Raw genomic sequence first — 26,142 nt, 5'->3', positions numbered from 1 at the left:
GACAGTGCCTCAACAAAAGAGAAAAATTGTGCTGCCTTTTTCTTCCTGTTACCTGAAAACATGAGGGTACATATATTGAATATATTCTTAAAAACATCTGAGTTACATATCCCAGCTGGAATCTTTACTGAATGTGTGGGTATTTTGCATTGTGATATTTAATCAGGACATTAATATAAGTAGAAAGTTGTTGATTTAAGACAAGTTTGAGATCCGCTAAAATTAATTGTTGTATGTTTGTCATTCTGGTGACTGTGGAAACTTCATATTTCCTGTGGACATCATTAGACTTCTTAGCTCTTGAAGTACAACTTACTGCTGTATGAATTTTGCCATTTTGCTAATCCTGTATGCTCCATGCAGTCATCATTCCACTGCAATTATTTATTCCATTCATATTAATTTTTGTTGCAAATCTAATTGATGGTTCAGCTTCTGCGTGTTTGGGTCTACATTCTACTTTCAGGCAACATATTTCATTCTCAGAATTTGTCCTTGGTGGCATACTATTTGTGCATGTCCACCTTGTGTCATATTTCCATCATCTTCAACACCCCAGCTAACCATACCATCGCTTGATCATTTTGGTCCTCAAGTTCTTCCAACAAGCAAAGATTAGGAGGGACTCTAACTCCTGAGTTCCAGCTCTAAGCTTGATTTTAGCTTCCTGCTAACATGCACCCTAGGTGGCAGCAGGTGATAGTTTGAATAGTTGAGTCCCTGCCCCTGACATTGGAGTTTCTGGTTCCCAGCTTCAGCCTAATATAGCCCTGGCTACAACTGACATTTTAGGTTCACTGGGCCTATGGAGTCTGTGGAGACTGCCATCCTTGCCTGCAGCCTGACACAGCTGCAGGCCGTTTGTTTGAAACCCTTGATCTAGACCTATGGTCCCCGAAGGGATGATAGCCATTATTACAGGACCATCCAATTAGTGTAGTAAGAAACCTTTAGAATTTTAATTTATATTAACAATCTAATTCATTCATCTGTACTTGTATCCATTATTCCAATTGGCAGTGGCCTCTTCTGTCTTGGTGCATTTGTTGGATGGTTACAGGTGATGTTTGTAGGGGGCCATTACCTAGGGGTTTATACTGTGGTGATCACAGGGATTTTTTTCTTCTAACACATTGTGATCTAACAAAATCTACATTGTCTAATTATCTAATTTTCAGGATTATATTATTTAGTTTTGAGTAAACTAAATCTCACAAATTGAACAAATGATTTAGAGTATTTCTGCAAAGAAACACTACTGGGTATGATGCATTTGTCTCTCACTTCACTCCACTCTGCCGTGTGACACAGGAGCTGGGACTCTGCAAACCACATTTCTGCTTTGGCAGTAACTGCTCTGGTAGATTTTGCCAACCTGAAAGGTAGAAGGTGGGACCAAGAACTTATTGCTTTTTATTTGCTGCTTTGGCTCTTGGCATCTCTATGGCTTCTAGTTCTCACTTCTTTTTAAACTCAGAAGTTCAAATGTGGCAGCACCAACCGGGCATGCAACACCCTCCCACCAGAGAGCTCTGAGAGCTACTCCAGGGCCCTCCTTGAGCACTGGAGGAACAAGCCCTGGTCATGTCGGGGTTCCGCAGGCTCCTCTATACCTCTGTACTCCAGGCCCATCAGCCAGCATCTTCTCTTTAATCTGTTTCCAGGACTAGAAGCTGCTTTCTCAAGTGGCTGACCTTGCGACCACAGTGATCTACTTTCCAGTTCTCCAATACTTGCTGGACCAATTTCCTTTATTAAATTTCTTGTAGAAATAGCTAGAAAAATTTGTTGGTTGCTCAGACCCTAAGTTATAGAGCCCCCTGAATTAAAGTGTGTGTTAGTAACACAAGCATCAGTTTTCATCAATTAAGAAGAAAAAGGTGGTGCTGATAGTATGAAGTATAATCCACAATGATCTTAGCAGATGAGTAATAAGAAAACAAAGTTTGAAGAGCAATGTTTAATCCACTACTGTTAAGCATGCATCTGACTTCTAATTTACATTACCTTGAGATAGGATTAATGATTGATAACAATTAAGATAATTTAGAACAGCAACCAAAATATGAAGAAAACATGTAGACTTCTCAATGGTATTTAAAATCATGAAATATTCATTCTTTTACCGAAGTTTACTAAATTTCACTCTAAATATCTTAAAGGGAATTTTGAGGTTTTACCCTAATGATTGACAGTGGTATGTGGCATGCAACAATCTGTATTTACTAAATGAATCAATAATAGTGAAAAAGCAAAAATTCCACAAAGCATTGGGAAATACCTTATTCTTACAGTTAGTAATGGTAAAATGACTGGCGCACACAATATGGCAATACAGGAAAAATGTGTTCCTTTGGTGGCCAATACCATTGGAAAGCCCATGGAAAACACTGCTGATTAAATAAACAAGAGTTAGAATGCATTTAGAACAATTGCTATACAGCTGTTTCCATGTACAGGTAGCACAGTCATAGCATATGCTATTTATTAGGTTCTGCTGCAATTAAAGAACGTAAAGGCTGCTTTATGACCTATAAAACAGAATGTATTGAGATTTTTTGCATAAATGAATTGGATTCTTTGAAACAATTCATCCCTGGAAGTTTGGTAAGTGGAATTCTGGGGGCCTGTGTGGTGGGGCAGCGAGTTAAGCCACTGACTGTGAAGTGGACTTGTGGGTTTGATTCAGCTCCCTGGGAGACCCCGATGGAGTTCCAGGCTCCTGGCTTCCACTTGGCTCAACCCTGCCCATTGAGGCCTTCTGGAGAGTGAACCAGCATATGGAATATCTCTCTTTCTCTGCCTTTCAAAGAAATAAATTTAAAAAAAGTAAGCATTCGGCTGAGGGAGAGAGGAGGCGGTGGCGAAGAACCACAAATGAAATCAATTCCCCGCAGCTTTCCTGAGAAGAAACACTGCCGTGAGGAAGCTGAAGTGAGATAGGACCCAGCTGCTACGTGAGCTGGCTAAGTTTTTCTTGTCAGACTTCTAAGTATTGCACTCTCCCAGTGGTTACAGTGAGTTGGAAAGAGGCCATGAAAATATGTTTAACCACATAGAAGTTTGCTCTTGATCCTGTGACAAATTACCTAAAAGAGATGGAAATCCAAAAGATAAGTTAGACTTATTCTTTTTCAAATGTACAAATACTCCAAATTTTCTGACCTTTTAAATAATAACAAGTGGCTCTCTTCAATGTGTTACTTAGGAGATATTTTTTTAAAAAATATACCCTCTTAATCAGTTGCTTCATCATACAGGTGATATTTAATTGTGAATGAGAAAGTAGCTACTCTTCAAAAGATACTCGTGTTGTGCAAAGAGCATTTTGAAAAATGACATTTGGAAAGGTTATAATTGTTATGTGATTTTGTTGCTGGAAATGGTTTAAGCATTCTATTGACATATTTTAACATCAGAAAGAAAATATTCTCACTTGTTAAATCCTATTACACATAGGCAAAACAATTTTTAAAAATAAACTTTTCCAATCAGTATTTGTAGGAACAAATAGCTGAATTCTGGGAGGATAAAATGTAACTAGTTAAGCATCCGCACAAACCTTGGCCTCGGTGGAGGATGAGATTGAGAGATGAGTCATATGAGGAGCTTTTCCATTTGGAGACACACCTTTCTGAAGTAGGTGTTTTTAAAGTTACTTATTGGAGAGGCAGAGAAACTGAGATACAGAGAACTCTCATTTCCTGGTTCACTTCCCAAGTGCCTGGGTTAGGACTGGACTGGACCAGGCTGAAGCCAGGAGCCAGGAACTTAGTCTCAGCCATGGCAAGCTGGGTGGTAAAGACCCAGTTAGATGAACCATAATTTCCTACCCCCAGGGTCTGCATCAGCAGACAACTGGAAATTGGAAGTGAAGCTGGGACTTGAACCTAGACACTCCAACATGGGATGTGAGCATTTTAAACAGTGTCTTAATTATTGGATTAAATGTCCAACACTTGACATAAAATTTTTAATGTGGAACAAACACATAGTGAAATAAATTTGAGTTTAAGCTCATATTCTATCCCTCAAATTGCTAAATATGGATTTTCATAGGTAATAAAGCATTTTTAATCACATGATTTCCATTAACAATTGGTATATTTAGTGAGTTAAATGTAGCTTTATATCACTACAATAAAATATTAGACCATTAATATTACAGCACTGATTTATAATAGGTTTCAATGAATTAAAGATATATGTTGTAACTTCTGGGAAAATACTTGAAATTTTAGAATAAAAATAGATACCTAAGCTAGTTGAAGGAAAAATAGAGAATAGTATAAAATATACAATTAATTTGAAATAAGGAAAGAGGGTCAGTCATAAAGCAAGAGAAATACAAAATAAGAAGTATATTTAAACTCAAATATATCATTGATTTTTATCAAATATATACAGATAAACTATTCCCATTTTAACCGGCTGGATAAAAGCAAAATATAGAGGTAGGTGTTGTACCATGGCAGGTTAAACTACCACTTGCAGGACTAGCATCCCATATGAGTGCCAGTTAGAGTCCCGGCTTGGGCCTCTGCACCTATCTGGGAGACCCAGAAGAAGCTCCTGGCTTTGGACTGGCCCAGCTTCAACTGCTGTGGACATTTGGGGAGTGAACCAGTGGATGGAAGACTTCTCTCTCTCAGTCTCTCCCTCTTACTCTGTACCGCTGCCTTTCAAATAAATAAAATATTTTTAAAAAGCAAAAAACAAGCAAAATATAAAAATCCTACACTGTAATAAAGGACTGAAAATATGATAAAGAATGAACATGAAAAATTCTAAATATGCACCAACTTGCATTCAATTTTTGGATACAAAATATTGTCTATTTTTTCTGTCTTTAGTCTCTTTCTGTGTCTATTAACATATATATATATATATATATATATATATATACTTTCTCTTCTTTTTTTAACTTTTATTTAGTAAATATAAATTTCCAAAGTAAAGTTTATAGATTACAATGGCTTCCCCCCCCCATAACTTCCCTCCCACCATCAGTCCTCTCATCTCCCGCTCCCTCTCCCATTCCATTCACATCAAGATTCATTTTCAATTGTCTTTATATACAGAAGATGAATTTAGTATATATTAAGTAAAGATTTCATCAGTTTGCCCCCACACAGAACATAAAGTGCAAAATACTTTTTGAGCACTAGTCATAGCATTAATTCACATTGAACTACACATTAAGGACAGAGATCTTACATGAGGAGTAAGTGCACAGTGACTCCTGTTGTTGACTTAACAAATTGACACTCTTGTTTAAAGTGTCAGCAATCTCCCTAGGCTCTAGTCATGAGTTGCAAGGCTATGAAAGCCCCCTGAGCATGCTGACTCTGATCATACTTAGACAAGGTCATAGTCAAAGTGGAAGTTCTCTCCTCCCTTCAGAGAAAGGTACCTCCTTCTTTGATGGCCCGTTCTTTCTACTGGGATCTCACTCACAGAGATCTTTCCTTTAGGTCTTCTTTTTTTTTTTTTTAAATTTTTTTTTCCAGAGTGTCTTGGCTTTCCATGCCTAAAATACTCTCATGGACTCTTCAGCCAGATCCAAATGCCTTAAGGGCTGATTCTGAGGCCAAAGTGCTGTTTAGGACATCTGCCATTCTATGAGTGCTGTATATCCCGCTTCCCATGTTGGATCTTTCTCCCCCTTTTTTATTCTATCAGTTAGTATTAGCAGACGCTAGTCTTGTTTGTGTGATCCCTTTGACTCTTAGACCTATCATTATGATCTATTGTGATCTGAAATTCATCACTTGGACTAGTGAGATGGCATTGGTGCATGCAACCTTGATGGGATTGTATTGGAATCCCCTGGCACATTTCTTTTTTTTTTATTTAATGAGCATAAATTTCCAAAGTACAGCTTATGGATTACAATAGCTTCCTCCCCCCCATAACTTCCCTCCCACCCACAACGCTCCCCTCTCCCACTCCCTCTCCCCTTCCCTTCACATCAAGATTAATTTTCAATTATCTTTATATACAGAAGATCAATTTAGCGTATATTAAGTAAAGATTTCCACATTTTGCTCCCACACAAAAATACAAAGTGTAAAATACTATTTGAGTACTAGTTATAGCGTTAATTAAACACCTAAGAGTAATTGTGTATTAATTACAAAGTTCAACCAATAGTTTTAAGTAGAATATAAAATGCAACTTTTGTATTGTTGTAGCTTCGTCCCCCCAACCTCCCTCCCTCCTGTGGCCCTCCCCTCTCCCACTCCCTCTCCCATCCCGCCCTTCATTACGTTTCATTTTCAATTACCTTCATATACTGAAGATCAACTTAGTATATACTAAGCAGGGATTTCAACAGGCTGCACTCACAGAACTGAACCAGGTATAGGGTATTGTTCGACTAGTAGTGTTGTTTTTGAGTTTCATAGTAGAACACATTAAGGACAGAGATCCTACATGGGGAACATGTACCCAGTGACTCCCGTTGTTGATTTAACAATTGGCACTCTTATTTATGATGTCAACAATCACCCGAGACTCTTGCTATGAGCTGTCTAGGCTATGGAAGCCCCTTGAGTTCACCAACTCTGAATTTGTTTAGTCAAGGCCGTATCACAGTGGAGGTTCCTTCCTCCCTTCAGAGAAAGGTGCCTCTCTCCTTGATGGCCTGATCCTTCTGCTGGGGTCTTGTTCACCAGGATCTTTCCTTTAGATTGTTTTTTGCCACTGTGTCATGGCTTTCCATGCCTGTGAGACTCTCATAGACCTTTTAGTCAGATCTGAATGTCCCAAGGGTTGATTCTGAGGCAGGAGTGCTGTTTGGGGCAAGTCAGCTTGAGCATGTCCCAAATTGTACATCTCCTCCCTCTCTTATTCCCACTCTTATATTTAACAGAGATCGCTTTTCAGTTAGAATCTAAACACCTAAGAATAATTGTGTGTTAATTACAGAGTTCAACCAATAGTATTAAGTAGAACAAAAAAAGTACTAAAAGGGATAAAGTATTAAATTGTACATCAACAGTCGGGACAAGGGCTGATCAAGTCACTGTTTCTCATAGTGTCCATTTCACTTCACCAGATTTCCTTTTTTGTGCTTGGTTAGTTGTCACCGATCAGAGAACATATGATATTTGTCCCTCTGGGACTGGTTTATTGCACTCAGTATGATAATTTCCAGATATATATATATATATATATATATACTTTCTCTTCTTACCCTCTCCCTACCAAAGATAAATCCTCAAGCATATTAGGAAATTTTAAAATGTCTTTCTCAGTAGCTGGAAAAGTAAAAAGGTCAATAAAATTATAGAAGCTTTGAATAACATGTATAAGAAATATGACTTAATACTAAGAATCCTCTACCTACAAATGACAGAATATACATTTTTTTCATGTGTATGTGAGTTACAGGGCTACAAATCAAGTCTAAACAAATTCTAAGATTTAAACGCTTAAATTCCTCAGTAGAATTAAACTAGAAATTAATAATAAAAGGATAACTAACGGCATCTCCATATGTTAAACAACTACTTCTAAATTATTCATTGACTAAAGAGGAATTACAATATAATTGTGAAAATATTTTGAAAAGAGGAACATGACATATTAGAACTTTGGAATGCAGATAAAACCATGTGTGGACATGTTATATAGTCTTAAATGCCTATATTAAAAATGAGGAATAGGGTCCAGCGCTGTGGCTCTCTTGGTTAATCCTCTGTCTGCAGTGCTAGCATCCCATATGGGTGCCAGGTTCTAGTCCTGGTTGCACGTCTTCCAGTCCAGCTCTCAGCTGTGGCCCCAGGGAGGCAGTGGAGGATGGCCCAGGTGCTTGGGCGCCTGCACCCCCGTTGGAGACCGGGAGGAAGTACCTGGCTTCTGGCTTCGGATCGGCATAGCTCTGGCCATTGTGGCCATTTGGGGGATGAACCAACAGAAGGCAGACCTTTCTCTCTGTCTCTCTCACTGTCTAACTCTGTCAAATAAATAAATTAAAAAAAAGAAAAAAATGAGGAATAAAGATAAATTATCTAAAAGTATTCACTCACGAAGTCAGCAAAACAATAGCAAAATAAATTAGCAATTACTGAAGAGATGGGGCAGGTGCACACCAGGTTAGGCCAGTGCTTGTGTTGTTTGCATTCCGTACTGAGGACTGGTTGGAGTCCCAGATGCTCTGCTTTCAATCCAGCTTCCTACAAATGCATCCTGGGAGGCAGCAGATCTCAAGGACTTAGGTCCCTGCCATCCACATGGGAGATGGAATGAAATTCTGGACTGTTGGCTTTGACCTGGCCCAGCCCTTATTGCAGGCATCTGGGGAGTGAACCAGTGGATGGAAAATCAATCTCAGTTTTTCTCTCTGCCTTTCAAGTAGATGAAAATCAATACACATTAAAAAATTACTGAGGGGAGAAAATGGTAAACACAAAAATGAAATAGAGGTGAACATTTAGCATAGTTGTTAAGATGCTATGTAAGGAGAATCCAGAATCACCACTAACCTGGAAGACAGGCAGAAAGCTGGGATCGCCGGCCACCCCGTGGACAATTCATAGAGGAGGGAGCAGGACTTTGGCTTTCTGATCAGGCGCATGCAAGAATTTGGAAGTCATCGCTCCATTCCAACAACAAGGAAAACCTGAGCAAACTGAAAAACCACCAACTCACTTTAGCCTGATCAGAAAAGTGAGACAACAGGGAAAACTACTGTCCTCACAACTGGAGAGTCAGATGGGTGGATGTGAAGAACCACAGTTTGTAGGGGCAGAGACCTAGGAGAAATCTCCACGGCAAACAGTGCTGAGGTAGGGGAATCCTAACTACAACCAATGAATTACAGGAGTCTCGGTGTGGAAAAGTCTGGAGAGTGAAAATCTCCAAGGGGACCCAGGGATAGGAGGAGCCTTTTGCTTTTGCACTTTTTAACTCCAGGGGCTCAAATAGGTTCTCAGTGAACATCTGAGAAAAATCTCCTACTTGCAGGAAGAGGAGGGAAAATGGAATCATTTTATAATAGCCAGAACATTCTGTTCTGCTTAACGAAGTGTGCCCTCTGGAGAAACTATTTCACTAGAGCATAAGCTGTGCAAGCTATTGTGGTTTTATCAGCTTCCTGGCCTGAGGGAGGGAAGATACCCAGCTTCAGCCCATCTTGCCACCTTGTCCCACTCAAGGAGGCATGGGGGCTGAAAAGCTTGTGTGGAAGTTTCCAATAAGGAAGAAGGGCTCAATCAGAGTGTCTCTCTGCCTTGAAAGTAAAACAACGACAAATAAATAAATACGTTTTTTAAAAGAGTTAAGACATAATCATAGGACCTTGGAATGCTTCCCTTCCCACTACACTCCCACTACTTACTGAAGACATATTTATAGTGACTGATTTTGCCCAATACATCATTCCCAGCTACCAAGAAAACTGAGTTTAAAAGCGTTATGGGGAATACTAAAAGTCAAAGAACATCATCTGGTAAGCATCACAAATGGCAGGAGTGTTGGAATTACCAGAGCAGGAATTTCAAACAACTGTGATTAAGATACTGAGGGATCTAATGGATAAAGCAGACGGCACGAAAAAACAGGTAGGGAGCTGGTGACGTGGTATAGTGGGTTCAGCTGCCACCTGCGATACAGGCATCCCATATGGGTGCCAGTTTAATTCTTGGCTGATCCACTTCTGATCCAGTTCCCTGATTATGCTCCTGGGAAAGCAGTGGAAGATGGCCCAAGTGCTTGGGCCCCTGCACCCACGTGGGAGACCTGGAAGAAGCTTCTGTCTCCTGGCTTTAGCCTGACCCAGCTCTGGCCACTGTGCCAATTGAAGAGTGAACCAGTGGATGGAAGATTTCTCTCTCTCTTCCCTGTCTCTCCCTCTTTCTCTCTAACTTTTTCAGATAAATACATCTGTGGGGAGCAACCTGGACTAGACTAAGTTACTGGAATTAAGACTTATTCTATGCATCTGCTCTCCCACAATATGGCGCTGAGAAGGGCGTAACACTTCTACGCAGCTGCCTCTTGCCAACTTGAGTGATGACCTCCAGGAGCTGATCCTGCTCCTGATTGGAGGAGAGCAGCGTACTCGGCGTGTGGGCAGCCGAGTTGGGATTGGCGGAAGAGGACTATAAAGGAGGAGAGAGACAACATGCACCGGGAACATCTGAAGGAACACCTGAGCAGCCCCCGAGAGAGCTGGCCGGCGGTGTGCCGCTCCCCCGCGGAAGTGGGGAATGTGGCAGGGGGAACCGCCCTTCCACGGAGGTGGAAGGGATGGTAGCCAACCCGGGAAGAACCAGCAGCAAACCCGGGGAGGGCCGAGCAGACGAAAGAACAGCGCAGGGTCCTGTGTCGTTCCTCCACGAAGACGGAGAGCGACAACATCTTTAAAAAAAAAAACCAAAAAACAGGAGGATGAATTTAAGCTGAGAGATGGAGAGTCTAAGAAAGAATCAAATAGAAAGCTAGAGGTGAAAAACACTGGAACAGAAATTAAGAATGCTTTAGAAGGTCTCCTAGGATCTGACTGAGGAAGGAATTGTTGAACTTAAGCCTACCTCAACAGGAACTTCCACGAAAAAAGAGCAGAGAAAAAAGACTGGAAAAAAAGAACTACCCACAATAGAACAAAATATCTATTGGGACAACTATAAAGGTGTAACATACAGATTTAACATACAGGTGTCATCCAAGAAGCGTCCTCTGGGGATTGGCTTCTTCCACTTACAGGGTGGATTTTCTTTAGCAGCTACTGGATGAACAGAAATTCTATTGCTCCTAAATTTGCAAAGGGATAGTGGACTCATGTGAGAGGGAAAGAGGAATAAAAAACAGTAATGGAGTATTTGAGGACTCTCAAAAGGCAAGACTAAAAGAACGTACACTTTTATTTTAAGAACTTTTTTACTCCGTGAGCATGACTTGCTACCCAGCTGTAAATATTTCTCTGATCAAAAGACTCACATCTGTCTTGAGAAATGGGTAATTTATCTGGAACCCGAGAGCCTACAGCTGATGCCTTTGTGCTTTGTGCATGGTTGGTAGAAAAAAATCCCTGCCTTTCCCACTGTGGCACTGACACTGCCTCCAGTAACACACCAGTGGATTTGGTGTCTGTGTTGCCTGCTTCTTTATGTGCCTGCCGTCTGATGTTGGGTGGTCATAAAACTGCTTTTCCTCCAGGACAGGCCTGCTGAGCTGGTGTGTGACATGGCCATCCCAGGACTGTTTTCATGCTCACGGTTAAATTCACATTTACAAATGCAGTAGGGCAGCCCTTGTCGCTTTCACTGTGTCAGTGTGCACAGGAACCGAGTTCTGAAGAGGTCTGGTTTCTTTCCCTGTGAGCCTTGCTGGCACACTTGCAAAGCCTGCATCAGTCCGGGTGCACAGCCCTGGATCCTTTCCATGCAGCTGTCTCGGGACTTTTGGCTGCCATTTTGAGATGCAGTCTAGTGATTCCCCTCTTTTTCTACATGAAGATTTGATTTTAGATCTGTTTGGAAAAGGACATTGGTGGGCTGAAACACCTTATACTTCACTGTTAAAATAGAATGGAATATGTAGGCACTGACTCACAAAAAAAAAAAAAAGATGCTATGTATGCTATGTAAGACTCTGTATCTTTAATTAAAATAACTGGATTTAATATCCAGCTCTGGCTTTTGACTTTAACGTCTTGCTAATGCAGATTCTGGGAGGCAGTAGTGATGGCTCAAGGAATCGGGTCCCTGTCACCCATATGGGAGCCTTGAATTGAGTTTCTGGCTCCTGGCATTTACCCTGGCACCATTCTGACTGATTTGGGCGTTTGGGGAATTAACCAGCTATGTCAATCTGTTTCTGCCTCTCAAATAGATAAATTAAGAATAACAATATTCCTCCTCTAACCACAATAAAAAATAAAGGAAACAAAAATAATACAGAGGGAGCTGGTACTGTGGCATAGCAGGCAAAGCCTAAATCTGCAGTACCAGCATTCCATGTGGGCTCTGATTCGCATCCCAGCTGCTCCACTTCCCATCTAGCTTTCTGCCATGGTCTGAGAAAGCAGTAGAAGGTGGCCCAAGTGCTTGGGCCCCTGTACCTGCATAGGAGACCTAGAAGAAGCTCCTGGCTCCTGGCTTTGGGTTGGCTCAGCTCTGGCCATTGCAGGCATTTGGGAGTGGGCCAGTGGATGGAAGACCTCTCTCTTTGTCTCTCTGCCTCTCTGTAACTCTTCCTTTTAAATAGTAAACAAAAATAAATAAATCTTTAAAAAATAATAGAGTAGACTGCAAAGCTAAGAATTTTTTTAGGAGACTAATAATATTTCTAGGTCCATCACAAATTTTCTACAAGAACAGAAGGATAATATCAGGAATAAAGAGTGGTTTGTCATCCTGCAATATGATGCACTAAACCTGAAAATTATGGTACAATGGAAAAATCTGTTAAGAAATGGAACCTGCAAAACTGACACTAGAGAAAATAGAAAGCTCAATACAGTCCTTTATTTATAAAACTAAAAATATGAAAAATATAAATACATGTTGTATTTTATGTTCACAGATTGGGAAACTTAGTGTTATGAACACCAACATCCAACTTAATCTACAGATCAGAGTCTGTATCTATCAAAACCCTGTGTGTTTTTCTTTAAATATGTGCTCATGTGGAAATTAAGAGACTGATTTAAAATTTTTGTGGCAATACAAAAGATCAAGAATATCAGAGACAATTTTGAACAGATTGGGGTGATTTTATCATCCAAAGACTTATGAAAAAGTGATGGTAATCAATTAAACTATAATCATCACTGAAGTGTGATATTGGCACATGAATATAGAATATACTTCAATAAGTGTGGAAAATAGGAATTAAAAGATTATTTTGGTACAAGATATTCTGTAATTATCCATACTTCTTTCATAATACATATTTTCCATGAACTTTGTGAAGACTCCTGAAGCCCCAGTGGATTATAATTGGGTTCAGAACCAGATTTGTGAAAAAATGTAAACAAAATTCATCGTCATGTTTGTAGTTAAGGTCTGTGGGGGTGGGGGGTGGGCAGCGCCATGCCTCACTTGGTTAATCCTCCGCCAGTGGCACAGGCATCCCATATGGGCGTCGGGTTTTAGTCCCAGTTGCTCCTCTTCCAGTCCAGCTCTCTGCTGTGGCCCAGGAGGGCAGTGGAGGATGGCCAAGGTGTTTGGGCCTCTGCACCCGCATGGGAGACCAGGAGGAGGCACCTGGCTCCTGGCTTCGGATTGGCGCAGTGCCGGCTGTGGCTGCCATTTGGGAACCAATGGAAGGAAGACCTTTCTCTCTGTCTCTCTCTCACTGTCTATAACTCTATCTGTCAAATAAAAATAATAATAAAAAAAGGTGCAGCAATATTAAAAAAAAGGTCTGTGGGGGAAAGGACAATTTTGTTTTCAATAAATGGTGTTGGCCAAAATAGATTCATATGAAAAAATAGGAAACCCAACTTCTACCTCACGCCAATGCAAAAATCCAGTGAATAGGAGATTTAACTATAAAGCAATGGAGCTTCTAGAAGGTAATTTAGGAGGACAACTTCATGACCTGGTTGTAGGCAAACAGGAAAACCCACTTACTCTAAAGGTAATGGTGGCTAAATATGTTTATAACAGTAAAAAGGAATTCTTTGCTTTGGATATTCCCTAATTAAAGAATGAAAAACATAAGGAGAAGATATTTGTAACACAAATAAGAGAAAAGGGGTTTGCATAATAGACTACTCTAAATGAATAACAGGAGAGCCTGCTGGAAAAATAGGTGGGAGAACTGTAGCAGCCTCTGATATTTGATGCTATTCAAATGCCAAAAAAATATGGAAGGATGCTGAATCTTTTTTAGTACTTAAGATAAGGCAGTTATTTACTTAGTTATCTAGCTATTCATTTATAGATTAGGCTAAGAGGCATTGCTTACATTTTACTAAATAGCTACAAATTCAATGTATGTTAAAATAAATCACAGGAAAACTCTGTGAGGTCTAGTGATGTTGGTCAGTTCATGGGGTTGAAACTAGTTTTGAGTTGAAATTCATATGGATTCTATGTTTCCCACCTTGCAATCTTATTTTCAACCCTTAGCAGTCTTAGCACGCCTTGTCCATCTGTAGCGATGAGAGATGATTGTCTGGCATCTGGTTTTTCTTAATGGTTTTCTCATTTGTATAGATTTTTCCTACCAGCATAATCTAAATTAGGAATGTCATAACCTGGATGGAGCTGGAGGTCATTATGTTAAGAGAAATAAGACCAGGCAGAAAGACAAGTATTGTGTGATCTTACTCCTATGTAGGATCTTAAAAAATTGATCTCACAGAAGTTGAGAATAATGGTATTTACCTGATGTTGAGGAGGATAGAGGGGAGAGAAAGGAGGGGGGAAGATTAAATAATGGGTACTAAGGTATAGTTAAAAAGGTATAAAAATTTATTGTGCTCTATTGCTCAATAGAATGACTAACATAATGAATTAAAAACCTCTAGAAGATAGGATTTTCAATGTTTCATTAGAAAGAAATGTTAAACATTTGAAGAAGTAGATATATTTACCCTGATTGGATGTTATATGATGTATTCTGGTATTAAAACATCACATGGTCCCCATAAATATGTATATTATTATGTGCTGGGTAAAAATTAAAAAAATATTTTAAAAAGAGAGGAATTGTCAGCAGGGTGCGTCTAATCTTCAAATGAACCAATTACAGAACACCAGAATCTAAGCAAGAAGCTTATGCCCCTTTTTTGGGCCTTATTTCAAAGGGAATGTTCAATAGCTCCCTTTCATTATCAGTTTAAGTAACTGCTGTTATTTAAGTGACTTTTACTTTTGTTCAGTGAAAAACCTCTAAAATGATAATTTTCAGATGTGTTCTTTACATATCCAGCCATGTCATGGTATTTCTAAATTTAGGTAATGCAAAGATTGCTGAGGAATAACTTTTTGCATAATCTATATTGTGTAGATGTTTAATTTAGCCAGTTCTTTATAACAAAAACATCAACTGACGCATAACTCAAGTAAAGAACATAAATATGGTGCACCAAGGAAAGAGATGTTTGGCTTCCTTGTTTGAGATACTGAAATACTTCGACTTACCTTTAAGGAAGATTATATTGAACTACTGAGCTTATGGTTAAAATATCCACTTTTTAGCTTTGTAGAGTTGCTGCTGACTGAGACACATCTTCTGTGTTCTATCCTTGTATGGTCTTAATAACTTTTGTCTGATAAGGTTTTTTTTTAATTCTTTTTTTTTTTTTTTTTGACAAGCAGAGTTAGACAGTGAGAGAGAGAGAGAGAGAGAAAGGTCTTCCTTTTTCTGTTGGTTCACCCCCCAAGTGGCCGCTATGGCCGACACGTTGTGGCCTATGTGCTGCACAGATCTGAAACCAGGAACCAGGTGCTTCCTCCAGGTCTCCCATGCGGGTAAAGGGCCCAAGGACCTGGGCCCTCCTCCACTGCACTTCCCGGGCTACAGTAGAGAGCTGGACTGGAAGAGGAGCAACCAGGACAGAATCCGGTGCCCCAGTAGGGACTAGAACCCTGGGTGCTGGCGCCGTAGGCAGAGGATTAGCCTAGTGAGCCGCAGTGCCGGGCCCTGATAAGTTTTGACCCAATATCACTGTTCATTGCTCTGCTTTGAGAATTTGACTTTTAAACCCAAATCAGTATCATTTCTTCACTTTTATCTACAGATTAGATCAGTCTGAACTTAATGCCTCCCTATTAGTAATGAATCAAAATGTTGAACCTGAAAAGCTGTAAAGGTGTTGTTTTTTGCTCTTCAATTAATTTAATGTATAACAATACGGACAAAAAATGGGTTTTTTGCTGTCAGTGGTTTTTATGGCTTTTTAATGTAAGACTATATTGTAACTATATTCATACTTTTAGTTATTTACATATTTTGAACCCTAAATAACTGTTCAATGTGATACCTCAAAATGCTGATAGACCATTAGATGCTATAATTTAACTATCGAACTTCTAAAGAATAAATGAAAATGAGCAGGTCCAATATTAATTATCAAGGTTTTCAGTAGGCATAATAGTGTTGAATTCAAATTTTAATAAAATTTCAAAAAGAAATATAAGATGAAATTTACAGTATCTTACCAGGTTGTCAATATTTTCTGTTAAAATTTGAATTTGCAAACAGTTTTGATAACTCTCATAGCTCTCATGATAGGTTAATTCCTAATACCTTGAGCTTATCAAATAATTTAGATGGAGAAAGCTTTGGTGCAAGACCTAATAACAATTGTGATACATAGTCTGAATTGAATGGATGTTGAAAAACATATAACACAAATTGTTCATTGCTTTTAATTTTTCAACAAAATAGAATGAAAATTCTTAGCATATGGGGCATAATCAGTATATTTTGGTTCACTCTGAAAATACAGTATCTGCTTGAGTTTTAGGATAGAGGATAAGTTATCATACAAATGGATTTCAGAACAAGCTTATCTTCGAGAATTACATTTTTCTGTGAATTTCTTAATTAAAAAAATTTTGATAGAGAGCAAGCACTCCAAACCCTTGGTTTATTCCACATGATATGCCTGCAATTCCTAAAGGTAGAGGGTGCTGAAGCAGGGAGCCAGGAACTCAGTCCAGGTCTCCCATGTGTGTGGCAGGGACCCAGTTACTTGACCCATCATCATTTCCTCCAAGAGTCTACATTAACAGGAAGTGCGGTCAGGAGCTAACGCTGGGAATCAAACCCAGGCATTCCAGGGTGGCACACAGATACCTTAACTGGCATCTAAACAGCTAAGCCAAACCCCCTCTCCTTTCCCAGGAACTTTTTGAAGTAACTCATAGATGAATAATAAGTGAGTCTATCATGTTGCTTTCCTACTTGCATCCTCCACTGACTGCTCACTTGAATAAGCAGGAAATATGTACTCCTTGACTTGACCGAGCTGAAAAGATCCATCCTTCCTTTCTCTTCACCTTCATTTTTCTCCCCTCTGAGTCAACCAACAACTGTTTGTTTTCTATTTCTCTGTCATGCTTGAAGACTTCACGCCAGTTCTTGGGGAAGATCTCCCTGCAGACCCTGAGGTCTGGAGCTTTGAGAGATCCTTTCCTTCTCATGTATCAGGTGTCAACTCAGGAGTCCCCTTGTCAGAGAAGCCTTCCCCGACCACTTAATTATCATAATCCCTCTTTTGTCCTCACTTGCGCTATATCCTACAAACTTATTTTCAGCATGGCTCTTCTCACTAGGCTAAACAATCTTATTTACTTATATGAATATAGTCTGGCTGCCAGTAATAGAACACCAACTCTGTGAGGGCAAGGACTTTATCCTATTTGTTAGTTCTTATGCCTAGAACAAAGCACAGAGTAGTCATGCACCAAATATGTGGTCAACAAATGCATAATCTAATTATTAGTGTGCTGTGCAATTGGTGTCTACTCCTTGCTGTTTTCCTTGCTCCTTTATTATCAGAAGCCTATGATGAATAATAATCAATAATCAGCAAAATAGATCGTTAGTAGTATCCTTGTTCTGATAGAAATCTTCCTCAATTCCTAAAGAATACAGGTAGAGCAACTCAAGGACAAGAGGAGACTGACATTGAGGGGCTGGCCTTGATAGGTCATTTGGTGATACTTCATTTTTTTTTGCTCTCTGATCCCCCTAAGTGGAAGTTGTGAGGTAAAGCTGAGAGTTCAGAATTGAGCGAGAAGAAAACAATCTTTGAATATGGATAGAATAGCTTTATAGAAACTCTGTGCTGGGCCCAGCACCGGGGCTCACTTGGCTAATCCTCCACCTGTGGCGCCAGCACCCCAGGTTCAAGTCTCGGTTGGGGTGCCAGATTCTGTCCTGGTTGCTCCTCTTCCAGTCCAGATCTCTGCTGTGGCCAGGGAGGGCAGTGGAGGATGGCCCAAGTGCTTGGGCCCCTGCACCTGCATGGGAGACCAGGAGGAAGCACCTGGCTCCTGGCTTCGGATCAACACAGCACGCTGGCTGTGGCGGCCATTGTGGGGTGAACCAATGGAAGGAAGACCTTTCTCTCTGTCTCTCTCTCTCACTGTCTATAACTCTACCTGTCAAATAAATAAAAAAAAAAAAAAAGGGAAACTCTGTGCTGTACTTCGAATTTGTCTCCTAAAATTCATGTTGGAAGCTTCATCCCTAATGGAACAGTATCGGGATGTGGGTCTTTTCTATGGGATATTTTAGTTATTGCTGCTATAAATGGGTTTGTGGGACTGGCTTCACTTTCTCTTACCCTTGTGCCTTCTATGTGAAGGTGTAGCAAGAAATCACTCATAGATGCTGGCATTTTGATCTTTGGACTTAGCCTCCAGCACTATAGAAATTTCTGTTTTTATTTATTTATTATTTGAAAGTCAGAGTTAGAGAAGGAGAGGGAGAGAGAGAGGTCTTCTATCTACTAGTTCACTCCCCAATTGGCCGCAATGGCTGAAGCTGCACTGATCTGGAACCAGGAGCTTCCTCCCAGTCTTCCCATGTGGGTGCAAGGGCCCAAGGACTTTGGTCATCTTCCACTGCTTTCCCAGGCCCTAGCAGAGAGCTGGATTGGAAGTGGAACACGTGGGACTTGAACTGGCACCCAACGGGATGCTGGCACTGCAGGCAGCAGCTTTACCCACTATGCCATAGAGCTGGCCCCTTCTATTCTTTTTTTTTTTTTTTTTTTTTTTTTTTTTTGACAGGCAGAGTGGACAGTGAGAGAGAGAGACAGAGATAAAGGTCTTCCTTTTTGCCGATGGTTCAACCTCCAATGGCCACTGCGGCCAGCGCGCTGCGGCCGGCGCATTGCGCTGATCCGAAGACAGGAGCCAGGTGCTTCTCCTGGTCTCCCATGGGGTGCAGGGCCCAAGCACTTGGGCCATCCTCCACTGCACTCCCTGGCCAACAGCAGAGAGCTGGCCTGGAAGAGGGGCAACCGAGACAGAATCTGGTGCCCCGACCGGGACTAGAACCCAGTGTGCCGGCGCCACAAGGCGGAGGATTAGCCTAGTGAGCCACGGCGCCGGCCTGCTTCTATTCTTATAGATTACTCAGTCTCGGGAAATCTGTTACGGCATCAAAAAATTGAATAGATCTACCTTGGTTCTCAAAAGATGGCCATCTTGACCCTTTTGAGAGAAACTGTAAGACATTAGAGAGTACTTTCAGTCCATCTGTAAGACACAAATTAACCTCCATAAAGTTTGTTTCTTCTTCCCTGCTAAAAATATTGAGGGTCACCTTTCATCTGGGTTCAGCATTTCACCCTATATAACTTTTTTTCAGCCAACTCAGTCCATTGATTATTATTCCTTCTGTCACTTTGACTTCCTCTCTATTCTTTTCTTTGTATTCTGTTCTTTTCCACCAGAATTTTAACATATTCAAGGAACACTGATCTCTTAAAACACTTATTTCACTCTCCCTATTTCCCTTCCCTCCTTGCTTCTTGCACAGCTTTTTTTTTTTTACATCCAGTTTGTAATCAATCTTTATGTAAATTGATTTTGGAACCCAGAGAGATCGGGGAGGAGAGGACAACGTGTGTATCTGTCTGCTATTTCACTCCCTAAATGCCTGTAGCATCCAGGGTTGGATCAGGCAGAAGCCAAGAGCCAGGAACTCAATCCAGGTCTCCTATATAAGTGACATAGACTGAACTGCAAGCCATCACCTGCTATCTCTGAGGGTGCTCATTAGCAAGAAGCTGTAACAGGAATAGAGCCAGGAGTCAAGTTCCGACATGCGATGTGAGTATACCAAGAGGGCTCTTAACTATTATGCCAAATACCCGAAGTTGAAAGCTTTGCTCTCTGAAAGCATTGTCTATGCTTCTATGCGTTGTTGATCTACTCACTTCTCTACAGTATTCAATTTCTGTCCCACTGCCATGGCTAAGGCCCCTAACAGCCTCCTTGGTAAGTCCAATCATGCTTCTCCATCTTTTGACAGTATCCTCCATATCTTCTGTCTGTAATTTTTTTTCTACTAGCCTGCAGAACATTGCTGTCTCTTTCAACGGCTGTGGCTGGCATGGGTTCTTTCTGCTCCTTTGTCTAAAATATTGGTATTTTAGGAATTTTGTTCTGGGTCATGATCATTGCTTGCTCCATCATACTCTTCCCCAGGTGATGTCATTCATGCCTGTAGCTTCACTTTGAATTTTATATTTATTTTTTCTTATTTTTTTAAGATTTTATTTTTATTTATTTGAAAGACAGAGTTACAGAGAGAAGTAGAAACAGAGAAAGGTCTTCTATCTGCTGGTTCACTCCCCAGATGGCCGCAACGGCCAGAGCTGCACCGATCTGAAGCCAGGAGCCAGGAACTTCTTCCTGGTCTCTACGTGGGTGCAGGGGCCCAAGGACTTGGCCCATCTTCTACTGCTTTGCCAGGCCATAGCAGAGAGCTGGATCTGAAGAGGAGCAGCTGGGACTAGAACTGGCACCCATATGGGATACCGGTGCTTTCAGGCCAGGGCTTTAACCCACTGCGCCACAGCACCAGCCCTTATATTGATTATTTCAACACCCAAATCTGTATCTTCTACTCAGATCTCTCTTGAGTATAAAATTTATGTATCTATGTACTTGATGTTTTTGTTTGAATATTGCTTAAGAAACTCAGCATGTAAAACAACTGGTTATCTTCCTCAGCAAACCAGAATGTCTTTTGATTTTTCCTATTTTGGTAAATGGAACCACTACCTACTAAGTCAAACTCAAGTCTGAAAGTTATCTTTCACTTATCACTAGTCTAACCCTACTATCTACTTAATCTCTATGTCCTGTTGAGTCTGTCTTCCCAACTTTCCAGGAATCCATCCACTATCTCTATTTCTATTCCAACTATGTTAAATCAAGCAATTGTTATGTTTAGGATGGATTACTAGTCTGAAGCCCCAATTCATGTTGAACAAGAGTGATATTCCTAAACATTTTCATTTAGGAAAGACTTTAATGCTTTCTCTTTGGTCTCCATGCATTAATAAAGTTTTGTGTTCTCTATTTCCTGCTTACTCTTCATTGTTTTCTCTCAAGAAATTTCATCTTGTTCGTTATGTTGCGTGCAACCAGAGTTTCGCTCAGCTTCTTGAATGTCTCTGCACTACCATCTTCCTTCTTTTCTTCCCACTCACCCCACTAATAGGACAGCAACCTCTCTCAGTCCTAAAGTTTGTTCTGGGAGAGTGGTAGGTTGTAAGCCAGAAACACAGACTCTGGCTCATTAGACTGAGAAGAGTTTGTTGGAAGAACACAGTAATGCAAAGTAAAGCAGCAAAAAGCTAAAAACTCAGGGCTTGTGGAATGCTGGGGACCACATGGGTACCATCTCAGCTATATCTTCAGGAGAAAGACAGGAACATTGTGCCTGCATTGCTTGGAAGGTCAAGGATACAGAGAACAGTCCTCGCATGCTTTAGGTCATGGGAAGGCTCCTTGGGCATTTTGTTTCTGTGTCCCTTAGAAGGCCATGGATTCTGGGAGCAGTCCTTTTGGGCCTCAGGTTGTGGGAAGGCGCACACCAATGGGGCCTTCGATGTTAAGTTGCAAGAAACGGACAAGGGTCTTTGTGTCACACAGGGTGTTCCTCCTCCTCTTCCTCCTTGAGAGAAATAGCCTGATGCATATTGCCACATATGTGAAATTGTACTGATGGGAACAAATATACACTTGCTGATACAGCAAGACTGAATGTTATCTGGAGGAAATGGAAGCCCCCAGGGAGGCAAAGAGAGGTTCCTTCTCCACTTGCACAGAGGCTCCCTCTGGCCCCCACTTTTCCATAATCTCTTCTATGTTTTTATTCATTGCATGCCACCCCTTCTTCACCCTGGAAAAGTAGCTGCACTTATTGCAGCAGAGGAGGGCAAAAATGAGGGCTTTGTCCTCTTGAGGAGGGAGGGTTGAAAGTAAGAGGTGGGAACAATGTATTGTGTCTTCAGGGTTCTGATATTGCAAGGACTCCAGCCATTTATGATCTGGTATTACTCTACTCAGGACTGGTATTTTTGGTTGAAAAGACCTTATAATTGGCCTCACTGAGATCTATTCCTTGAAGAGAGGGTTGCCTTCAGCAGTGAATGGAAGAGTTCTTCAATTGCCCTGAAGTAAGGGAGTTCTTCAGAGGGAATTTGGGTGCTAGTGCTCAAAAAGGGAAAAGGATGCAAGGCAGGCAAAACTAGCAGATAACCCACATAGCATCACTTCCAGACCCTTCAAGTGTGGATTAGGTGGGCTTACCATGCATTCTCATAATCATCACCTGGGTTTTCCTTTTATAACACTCAATGGAGTCTCAGTTATTTATAGCCCTATAGATGGTTAACTTAGCACCATGACTGGCACCTGGCAGATAATTCATAAACATTTATTCAGTGTAGACATAAAGAATAAACAGACTTAAGTAGATGTATGAAACATGCTCTGAGAGGCTTTTGAGGCTGGCTGGTTTATGTTACATAATTAAAAAAAATTGGAAGTTTTTACAAGATTGTCAATGCCAAGGAAGTACAAATCCATATAAACACAATATTGTGTAGATTTAAACTTTTTGAGGGTAGAGGATGGCTTTTTATTTTTTATGCTTTATATCATACAATACTTAGTATAGAATTTACACAAAGAGGTCTCTGAAAGCATTTATTGAATTGAGGAATTTCGTGGAAATTTCCTTTGTATTCTTGTAGCAATATGTTAATCTTAGGAATAGCCTAATGCTTGATTTCTTTTTCATTTTTTTTCCTTTGTGCGTATGCACTATTGCAGTTTTTAATACCCCTAATGACTTTGAAATGGGACATTGACTCAGAATTAGTGACAATCAAGTGTTAATGGCCCTTGCCTCCGTGGCCTATCAGCAACTCATCTCAGCAGATCATTAGTTCCAAGAAAATAAGCTGGATCAGGCTTTTCCAAGACGCTGCTCTTTAGGAAATATTCCTGAGTGTCATTGGAACCTCTCACTCATCTTTCTTCACTTCTTCTAGTTTTAAGTCTTCTTGGCTTGTGCTTTTCATCGAAGGAAGGGATCTATGCCAGAATCAGTGGATAGGTGAAGGTGGGGGGGGGGGGAGATGAGTAAAGGAATAAAACATGTAACCTGAATTCACATGCACCGTAATAAAGTCACAGGACATAATTGTCAGGAACGACTTTAGAGATTACCTAATTAAACCCTGTCATTTCTCGGTTGATATATGAGAAAACTGAGACCCAGGAAGACTAAGTGACTTTCCCAAGGTCTGTAAAAGGGAAAAAAGGCCAAATTCTGCTTGGTGTTTCTCTGAACATTTTGGAATCCTTCCTATTATGGAACCTCCTAGCTTAGGCTCATCTTGATGCCAGTTTGTGAGAAAATGTGATGATGAGAGAAATCAACCACAATTTTGTTTGTCCAAGAACCACTGGTACACTTTTTTTTTTTTTTTTGACAGGCAGAGTGGACAGTGAGAGAGAGAGACAGAGAGAAAGGTCTTCCTTTTTGCCATTGGTTCACCCTCCAATGGCCGCTGTGGCTGGCACGCTGTGGCTGGCACGCTGCGGCCGGCGCGCTGCGGCCGGCGCACCGCGCTGATCCGATGGCAGGAGCCAGGTGCTTATCCTGGTCTCCCATGGGGTGCAGGGCCCAAGTACTTGGGCCATCCTCCACTGCACTCCCGGGCCACAGCAGAGAGCTGGCCTGGAAGAGGGGCAACCAGGACAGAATCCGGCGCCCCGACTGGGACTAGAACCTGGTGTGCCGGCGTCACAAGGTGGAGGATTAGCCTAGTGAGCCGCGGTGCCAGCTGGTACACTTTCTACATCTTGATCTGTGATGCTCTGGAGATCATAATTTTTAAGACAATAGTAGATAAAGAAAAATAAAAATAGGCCAAAAAATACACCCTATCCCAAATGACATCATTGATTCAACCAATAGGCATTTCCTCCTGGTAAATAGTCCCTTGAACCTAATTTTTAACTTTTTAAAAATTGTCTTCATTTTGTTTCAAAGGTAGGGAGACAGAGAAAGGTCATCTATCTGTTGGTTCACTCCTGAAATGCTTGCAAAAGCTGGGATGGGACCAGGCTGAATTTAAGAGTCAGGAACTTCATCTGGGTCTCCTATGTGGTAGCAGAGATATCAGTACTTGATTTTCTAAGTCTTCAAGTTGCATCATTAGATCTTTAATTTGAGACATTTCTTTTTTTTAATATAAGTACTTAATGCTAAAAACTTCCTTGTTAATACTACTTTTGCTGTATCCCACAGGTTTTGATATGTTGCGTTTATTTTCATTTGTTTCACAAATATTTCTGATTGCCTTTTTAATGTATTCAGTGACCCACTGATCACTCAGAAGCATGTTTAATTTCCAAGTATTTGTTCTTGTTGTTGATTTTTAGTTTCATTCCTTTATGATCTGAGAAGATATATGGTATGATTTCAATCTTTGTAGATATGCTGAGATTTGATTTGTGGTCTAATATGTTGTCTATGCTAGAAAATGTTTCAAGTTCTGACGAGAAGAATGTGTATTCTATGTCTTTTAGGTCCATTTGCTCAGTGATGTGTGTCAAATCTGATGTCTCATTGATTTTTTTGGTCTGGATTATCTATCCATTGATGAGCATGGGGAGTTGAAGTCACACACTATTACTATATTGGAGTCTATCTCTTCCTTTAGGTCTCAGATCAAACTGCAAATCAATATGAGGCAAGAAATAATAAGGATCAGAGCAGAAATGAATGAAATTGAAACTAAAAAAATTCAAAAGATGAGCAAGGGGCCAGTGTTTTGGTGTAGTGAGTCAAGCTACCACCTGAGATGTTGACATCCCATGTGGGCACCAGTTCATGTCCCAGCTGCTCCAGTTCCCATCTGGCTCTCTTCTGGTTTTTTGGGAAAGGGAGTGGGGGATTCCCAGGTTCTTGGGCCCCTGCCCACTGTGGGAGACCTGGAGGCAGTACTGACTTCGACTTGGTCTTGCTCTGACTATTGTGGCCATCTGGTGGGTGAACCAGCAGATGAAGGACCTCTCTCTGTCTCTACCTCTCTCTCCCTGTAGTTCTTTCAGATGGATGGATAAATTTTTTTTTTTTTTGAGAAGGTATACAAAATAGATAAGCCTTTTGCTACACTAATAAAAAATACAATTATAGATGAAAAAGACATTATAGCCAACACCACTGAAATAGAAAAGATCATAAACTACTGTGAAGAATTTATGCTAATAAACTGGAAAACCTTAAAGAATATTATAGATTCTTGGATTCATGTAACCTACCAATATTAAATCAAGAAGATACAGACAATCTAAATAGACCCAAAGCAAGCAATGAGATTGAAGCAGTAATCTAAAATGTTCCATCAAGAAAACTCTGGGACCTGATGGCTTTACTACTGAATTCTACAAAACATTCAAAGATGAAGTAGCTCCAGTACTCTTCAGACTATTCCAAATAATTGAACAGGATGGGATTCTACCAAACCCTTTTTATGAGGCCAGCATTATTTTGATGTCAAAACCAAAGACAGGATGTGAAAAGAAATGACATACCTACATACTTAACGAATACAGATGGAAAAATTCTCAACAGAATACTAGCAAATCAAATCCAAAATCACATCAAAATGATCATACATCATAGTCAAGTGGGATTTATCCCAGAGATGCAAGAGTGGTTCAACATTCACAAATCAGTAACTGTCTTAAATCATCAATAGAATGAAGAACAAAAAATATATGATCATCTCAACAGGTGTAGAGAAAACATTTGATAAGATTCAATACCCCTTCATGATAAAAACCTTCTAAAAATTAGGTACAAGAGGAACATCTCTCAAAATTATTAGGCCTATATATGACAAACCAGTAGCCAATATTATACTGAATGGGGAAAAGCTGAAAGCATTTCCTCTCAGATCTGGAACAAGACAAGGATATCTACTTTGCCACTCATATTCAATATAGTACTGGAAGTTTTAGCAAGTGCGATTAGGGAGGAGAAAGAAATAAAGGACATTAAATTGGAGAAAAGGAAGACAGTTTATCCTTGTTTTCAGATGACATGATATTGTACATGGAAAAACCTAAACTCCACCAAAAAGCTGTTTGAATTGATAAACCAATTCAATAAAGTTGTAAATTACAAAAT

At 40.4% G+C, this 26,142-nt stretch overlaps 1 pseudogene; it reads right to left on the bottom strand.

Annotated features, from left to right (window-relative positions):
* Positions 1-222: 222 nt before the first annotated feature.
* The window catches only part of LOC108178111 (ubiquitin-conjugating enzyme E2 variant 2 pseudogene), a 34,523-nt pseudogene continuing 8,603 nt past the window's right edge, over positions 223-26,142 (bottom strand).

Source organism: Oryctolagus cuniculus, chromosome 1 (assembly GCF_964237555.1).
Source record: "Oryctolagus cuniculus chromosome 1, mOryCun1.1, whole genome shotgun sequence".
Lineage (NCBI taxonomy): Eukaryota > Metazoa > Chordata > Mammalia > Lagomorpha > Leporidae > Oryctolagus > Oryctolagus cuniculus.
This window is presented reverse-complemented; position numbering and strand designations above follow the sequence as displayed.